A 7778-nucleotide genomic window follows, 5' to 3' on the forward strand; every position below is an offset into this window, starting at 1 on the left:
TTGTTGTCACCGTGTCTTCAGGGACTACTACTAACACTGTACTGATACTGGAAAATAAAATAAACATGTTAATGTTCAATTATGACAGACTTAAAAATATACTAGTAGACTGCCCATGCGTTGCTACGGGCTTTTGAAATATTTTGCTGGTGTTATATAAAGTTAATGCATGTTAAATTTCACATGTAGAGACAATATAGCACGAACACAATTGCATAATAATTGAAGTCCACTTCACTTGCAATAATTGATAACAAAAAGGCAAATTGATGATGTATACATATAGAGCAATGATCCAATTAAAAATCCATTACAAATTATTAAGATCTACTACTTGATGCGCTTAAGAAATTCTCGCCCAATGGAAAGGATTCTCTAGCTTCATTCGCAACATGTTTTAGAAAGTATAATAAAAACTGCTTCCTCAATTCATACTCATCCCACACAAGCAAAAAAATGTAGTATGAGTACTTCACATCCAAGGTCTTCAAACATTTAACAGACAATACGCATCGCGCAAAGCGGCTTAACCGGTTCTTTAATGTCCCACCAGAGCATAAAATGAAAACCAAAATAGCGAGGCACCAGAGTCGTGGACATTGGAGGGGAGGCGGCTAAAGGTATGCACGACTCGAACACGGATCTGCTGAAGCACGGGCGTGGGAGCGACAGGGCGGCGCCGCGATACACGCGGTTGGAGCCTGGCATAGAGAGCGTGTCGGGCACCATGAGGAGCGGCAGTGCCAATGACGCCATTAGCAACGCCACCAGGATCGCCATGGACGGCTTTCCCCGCCTCCCGCCCCGCCCCGTCATCCTGTTTGCCATGTAGTTTATGAGCTAAAACTGAGCATTTACTAAACTGAGGTAAAAAGCATCGAGCATCATCAGCTATAAAACAAACTACATTTTCCTAATAATTAAGATGGCACAGGCATGAAATACCCATTGAACCAGTCATGAGAAATCTGAACCTTCGTCGGGTTGCCGTTGTGTAAATAGGAGGCATTTTTGTCTATGTAACCTTGAGAGCACAGCACCGAGCATGAAAAATCTGAACCTTCCTCAAGTTTCCTTTGTGTAAACAGGAAAATTGAAATCCTTTGCCACACATCTGAACCTTCAGAGAAGCTGCTATCAGGGTTACATAGAGGCACCAAAAACTACTCTCAAAATTTCATTGATAGGCACAGATATTGGTCCTAAGAACAAAATAGACAGTCATGTTATTATTTGACAAAAGAATCTGGCATATTTACCTCAGTTTAATTAAGCTTCCAACGGAGACTAACAAATTATGTAGCCATCATTCCAAAAGCTTCGCCAGCATCAAAAGTTGGAGCACCCTGCTGAAAGGGATAAGGTAATCTTATCATGTCATTGTAGTAGAAGAAACAGAGACGTTCATTTTACTAAATAGCAAGGTTGGTGCAAATGGAATAAGCACAGCAATGAAAAACTGCAGCAGTGGTCGAGAATACCTAGCGCGGCAGTCGCCTGAGTACGGTGGCTTGCCATCTGGGCAGCCATTCTAAGGATGAAGGCGTTGGGCACAAACTTAAAAATGACTCCATGATAAGATAACATAAACCTGTTGCCTGAGGATGAAGCTATCTTACTTGGATTGCCCTAGCTTCAAGTATCCCTGCAATGCAAGCTCACATAAAACACTCGAAATCTTTTGGTCAAAATCCTAGTTCACAAGTGCTCTGCATATAAAATAAGTGCTACAAACTTTACACAGTGATGTGAGGTTGGGTTGGATGAAGTCAACTGTTTTGGGTAATCCACCTACTAAACAGATTCGGTCTTTCCAAATCCTCTATCAAAAACTGCATAATTTTGACTTGGACGCCAAACATAATGTGGAGATCAGTCGCAAAAAAAGGAGAGATACGTCCCATGCTTTCTATAGACTATCTATTTGCACTATTTTGATGTACGGTTTAAAAGTAGCAGTCCAATTTAGTTTCACAGTTCAAAAATTAATCTTTATGTGATTCTGTGTACACCTTGTATGCGGACTTAGACCATGTTACTGTTTGAATTAAACTATGCGTTCAACATGAAAGTTGTAGATATCTTTAGTGGTGAGTAGAGCTAAAAGTGCATGGACAGACTCACTAAATATTAAAGAGACCAATTAGGCTAGTTTTCCCTAGGTTCTGAAACAGCTGCACGCACTCTAACCTTCTGCAGGTTTGGCTCTTGTGCAGATTACATTTAGCTTTTATACTTAAAAAATATTAACAAATCAATATGTTAACCAATATCACCGTCAAATCATCAGTGCCCTGCCTGAAGCTCCTATTGCAATAGAAAAGGTCTACTGGAAACTGCTACTATCTTTGCTGATTTGAGGACACAACAAGTTACACTGGAAACTGCTACTATCTTTGCTGATTTGATTATCAACAGGATTTCGTGATCATCATCTCGCTGATCAGAACAATACTATGCTAATGCTCTGCTAAATTAACCACTGGCTAAAAGGAGAAAATACAGTTTTTTTAATTTAACAAACATGAAAATTCTCATAAGCATATACGTGTAACTATGACAAGATAGCATTATTTTTTGTGGCAAAATTGGACCAAGTATTACCTTCAATCGGCCAGAAGAGGAACATTTGAATCTCCTTGAAAATTTACAATGGACAACCTGCAGCAAACTGACGGGGTGAGGGTAATTGGGAGAGAGATGCAGAGTTGGGGCTCGGCCAGAGGAGGTTAGTCTCCATCGGAATGGCAAGAGTGCAGTAAGCAAATCAGGAGAGTTTGGGATGAAGAAAACTCACCCCTTTGCGGTCGGTCGGATGGGGCAACAGACAAGCAATTGGGTATTATTAATTGATGAGACTGTAGTATGTACCTCAGGTGTAGCATGGGCAGAAGAAGTTCCGACAGACGGTGGAGCACGGACAGATAGATTTCCAGCAAAGTCGATGGTGTATAAGCACGCGATGTTGGTAACTTGCGGCACGATTATATTGGGCAAGCAACTTGCGATGTGATCTATTTGCTTCCGGTCGAGGGGTTCCATAGAACCAAGAAACACGCCGGACTTCTCTTTTGGTGTCATATAAATCCCCATACATACTGAAGAAGGAAGTTTCCTAAAGAGAAGTAAGTTTATTTCAGAGAGAATGTGTAGCAAAAGCTGTTCGCTCTTTATAAGCAAGTGGCCAAGTGCAATGTGTGCCTCGGTTCTTAAATACTTGTATCCCACACATGAATATATTGGATGTTTGACTGAAAGTTAAGACTTGCAGGTCAATAGATATCATTAAAATCTAGATTTATGTTATAACCTACTGGTAGATTTTGAGATTAAAGGTGAAATTAAGAGCATATGCCCTTCTGTTTCAATACCACTAAATTGTGTCTGTCTTTTGTGGGTAGCATCGAGAGTAAAAGACCAACGAGTGCAAGAATTGGAACATAGAAGAATCTTACCTGGGCATGATGCCATCAGGTTCTATGCCAAGATCGAGGTAGTAGAGCTCCCTCAATCTCTCTTGCCAAGCCCTCCCTTTGACCATCAATAGAACAGTCGCTCTCGCTTGCCCTGCTTTTGAAATCTCCTTCTGCACCACTGCAGATCAGTTGGCAGCATAGGCCGAGCTCTCCCATCTATCATCACGTTGAGCGCATCTATGCTTACTTCCCTTGTATCATCACAACGGATGCTATAAATTTGCTTGTGTCCTTGTCATAAATCTGAGTTCTGCACAATATGAAAAAGAAAGAAAGTCTGTTAATACAACATAATGATAGTTCCAAGGAAACATGTACTACGCCGAAACTGGCCATGATAGTATGGATGTCATGTGGATGGACATAATTGTGCAGGAATAACCGGGAAGAGTACTCGGATATCGACAACTCACCAGAGAGATCAGTGCACCCTACTTTAAACGTAGTTTCCTGGTGTCGCCACGGTGGTTGATGTTGCAGCAGTACCTGAGTCTTACCTCGAACTCCAAAGAACATGGCGCCGCCGACAACGCCCGAGGATGCAGGGAGAGCACGGAGACCGCTCGGCCAAACGGGTTCAACGCCACGTTCAGCAGGAACAGGTACTGCCGGCATTGGGCACGGGCTGAGAAGGCGTTGAAGCCGTCACAGAGCTGGACCTCGACGCACGCCCAGGCCCAAGCTCGTTCATGCACGGCCACCCATGCGTGTGGGCAAAGTGGTCCAGGAGTGCCGCCGTGGAGCTAGCGAAACCGCAGTCTGCCTGCGGGCAATAGCATGGCATCGTGAGGGCACGCCTTGAGGTGGTCGGGGTGGTCGTAGTAGGCCGGCGTGGCAGTGCAGCCGTGGGCGGTGTTGGCGCACGGCACCCGGATGGACTCTGTTAGCCTCTCCAGTGCGATGTTCCAGTGATAGCCGCCGGTCAACCGGATGTGACACACACGGCACCTCCTTGCCGCCACCATCTTGTCACGGTACCGCGAGGATATGGTATGACCGACGCCACACTGCACCCGAGCAGAAATGATGTTCCGGTGTTATTGGTACACAAACTTGTAATGGATCGGCCTAGGATGGATGACGAGCGTACGCACCTGGAAGACTGGTGGCATGGGAGGGAGGTAGCAGATGCCGCAGTTGAGGGTATCGTCGTCATCCACTATCACATTTGCGAGCGCCATGCGCTTCGCCGCCGGCTCCATCGTACCTGGAACCCGAGATTGTCGTCGTTGTTCTTGTTCTTCTTCTCTTGTTTCTTTCCTCTAGAAATACTAACATCGTCTCCTCCCTCGTCGGAGGTCTCGGGCCAACACCTTGAATCCGCGGGCGCTCCTCATGATGCCAAAAACCCTCACCGCCGACTGCCTCACACGGATGGCCGTCCCGTCCCGCATCCTGACCTTGTACCGCACTGCCGACACCAGCACCACCGATCACCGTTCCCGGCCCCATCGCTGCCATCACAAATTAAATAGGTACATAAATGCTTTCATCATGAGGTTTATTTGTCATGATAGGTATATGCACGTGTGTTGCACCGGAAGTTGATTTTTTTAAGCTACAGGGGAACATATGGGCACACATCATGATGCAAATCAAATAACAAAAAGGAGATTATGTTTTGGTTATGAAGCATAGAAGTTCTGCCAACTTTGTCCTGAGATATACTAAAGCCAAAGAATATCATAGAGGGAAATCAAATTATCTGAACGACATGATGTTATTTCACAAAATAAGTTAAATTTACATTTAAAATTTAAAATTACCAATTGGTCATCTTTACATGTAAATAAAAAGGTGGGAGTCAATATTACAATACGCTTACCAAAAATGTTCCTCTACAAAAAATTATCATGAAGAATCACCTGCCAAGAATAAAAACTGAGAGCAAGTCTGCAAAATAACAAATTGTTAACAATACATTTGGTAATATAAATCTCACTATTCTTGCACACCCTTCAGACTATACTCTCGTCTATGAACAGAAAAAGAAAACCATATAAACTAAATTCAACTCTGCAGAATAACACAAAGAATCACTAACAGTTCAGTACCATGTGAATGGAGACATACTATACCATCCTTTTTACCTTCTGACTGCACTTCTATTTGTGAGAATTCCAGTAAGTAGATGGCAATTTAGCAAAATACAACCATTGGAATATGGGAAGCCGTATAAACTGAATTATGTAGATAATATCACATGTGCATTATTGGCCTCTAAGATGGAACAAAACTGAATACTACCCAAAACAACACACAAATCTGACTGACAATTTTAAAATTTCATATCTCTCCTATACTACCTAATAAATTCAAGTTGTATACACCTTTTTCAATTGCACAAAAATTTAATTCAGTTTCTAAAGTCTGCAATACCCCCATAATTATAAACAGTCTGCAATACCCCCATTACTAACTCTAGTTCAGCAAATCACTGAGGAAGAGTCATTGGTGAGGATGGGCTAACTCCGCTATATACCATAACTATTCTTAACTACCATATCCAGAAAAAATATTGTCAATTTGAGAGGATACCGAAATTGAGTTACAAATAGAAATAACAAAAGTAAAATGTCAAGCATAAGTAGTCTATTCAGAGGCATCGTTCCCAGAAGAAATTCTGAGCTGAACACCAGAGCACAGCAAGTTGTGACAACTCACATCCCAAATGATAGCAGATTTATTTAAACTGCCAGTAGCATCACAGTACAGACGTTAAAACCAATAGCATTACATGAACACTGTACAGTCAGTTCCTGCATGCATACTTGCCGGTAACCTTGGTACCATCACCGCTCACACTCCTCTGTGTGTCCTTCATCGTCATATTTCCTTCGTCAAACAAATCCAGCAAACGCACACAATCGAATCACCTAATGCTTCGGCAACTCCAATAGCACGTTGTTGCTCCAAGCAATCAGTGAACACCACGGAGAGGGGCGTACTTGGATCCTAAACTCCAAGCAAACAATTAATTAAGATCCCTTGCACACACACACACACCGAGAGAGAAAGAGAAAGAGAGAGAGATCAGGGTATCCCAGGGTGAGGGATGAGAGGAGCTGACCTACGGAGCGGGGCGCCAGCTATGTGTCTCCGCTGCCGCTGCAGAGATCACATGACCATCGCCGCAAGAGGGGGAAGGCTGAGATTGGGGTTTGGGGATCGCGAGCAGGCGGCCTCCATCCGCGGCAGCGTGCATGGGCGAGCAGGGGATCGGCGTTGTTTTCTGGAGGGGATCGGCGGCGGCGGCGATCCAGAACTAATGACGAGGGTGAGATCCGGCGGGGTCTTCTCGAGTCGTTCTCCAGCAGTGAGATCCGACGGGGCCGATGGGATCGAGAGACGCGGCGGCGGCGGCTCCCATCGGACGGAGGAGGCATCGGCGGCGGCGGCATAGGGCATGGATCGGCCGCGGCACAGGGATGGATCGGCCGCGGAGGGGGCGTAGGGCTGGATCGGGCGTGCGAAGGTCTGGTTGGCGGCGGAGACCGATCTGCTGTGGGAACGAGGGATCGATCCTAGAGTTTTTTTGGCGCCGGTTTATTTCGCTAGAGGGTACCGAGTAAGCAGAGATGGGAGGATGACGAAAATAAAACAGAGGTGGGAGTATAACGAAAATAAACCAGCGAAAATAAACCACGCGGACTATTCACCAACTGCTCCATTAGAAATAGAGATTCAGTTGATCAAACTTAAAATAGAGCAGTTTGATGTACATATACATATTTTTGGATATTCTCTATTTCTTAAAAACAAACCAAGAAGACTAAATTAAAAAAACAGAGCAGTCTGACGTTTATTTTAAAAAGATTAGTTTTTCATGTTCATAAAAAATAGAATAACATTAAATAAAAAATAATAAAAAACTTCAATGTGTACAAAAAAGGACTTATCCATTTTAAAAACAGAGAAGATTACTTTCGCAACCATCGACGCAGCCCCTCACCCCCCTCCCCGACCATTGACGCCATCCCTCACTAGCACTCCCTTCCTCGTTTGAAAAAAATATATGAGAAAGGATTGTCCCCATTTCAAAAAAAAACAGAGGTTGAAAGTTAAAAGTAGAGAAGTTCACTGTTTATTACAAAACCAAAAAGGTCAAACTAGAAAACAGAGCAGTCCAAAAGGATTATAAAAATAGGTTTTCATCGATACAAGAAAACTTAGAAGTTCAAATTTAAATAACCAAGAAATTCATTGTTTATCAGAAAAACAAGAAGGTCAAATAAAATAAATAGAGCAGTACATATTTTATATATATATAACGGGTTAGTATTTATTACAAACTAGGATTTT

The 7778-nt window shown here is 43.2% G+C and overlaps 1 long non-coding RNA gene across 4 annotated transcripts; it reads right to left on the reverse strand.

The window, feature by feature from the left end:
• Positions 1–2821: 2821 nt before the first annotated feature.
• On the reverse strand, positions 2822–6566 carry LOC125509681. 4 transcript variants are annotated; one of them, XR_007284187.1, is made up of 5 exons: positions 6547–6566; positions 6248–6431; positions 5302–5341; positions 3456–3726; positions 2822–3115 (listed from the first exon to the last, which is right to left on the reverse strand). It is a non-coding gene; the product is annotated as an uncharacterized LOC125509681 (long non-coding RNA). The 4 variants fall into 4 exon arrangements; XR_007284186.1 differs by having other exon boundaries at positions 5302–5369; XR_007284185.1 differs by lacking the exons at positions 5302–5341; positions 6248–6431; positions 6547–6566 and adding an exon at positions 3890–4506.
• Positions 6567–7778: the final 1212 nt, after the last annotated feature.

This window comes from Triticum urartu, chromosome 5 (assembly GCF_003073215.2).
Source record: "Triticum urartu cultivar G1812 chromosome 5, Tu2.1, whole genome shotgun sequence".
In the NCBI taxonomy this organism is placed as follows: Eukaryota; Viridiplantae; Streptophyta; class Magnoliopsida; order Poales; family Poaceae; genus Triticum; species Triticum urartu.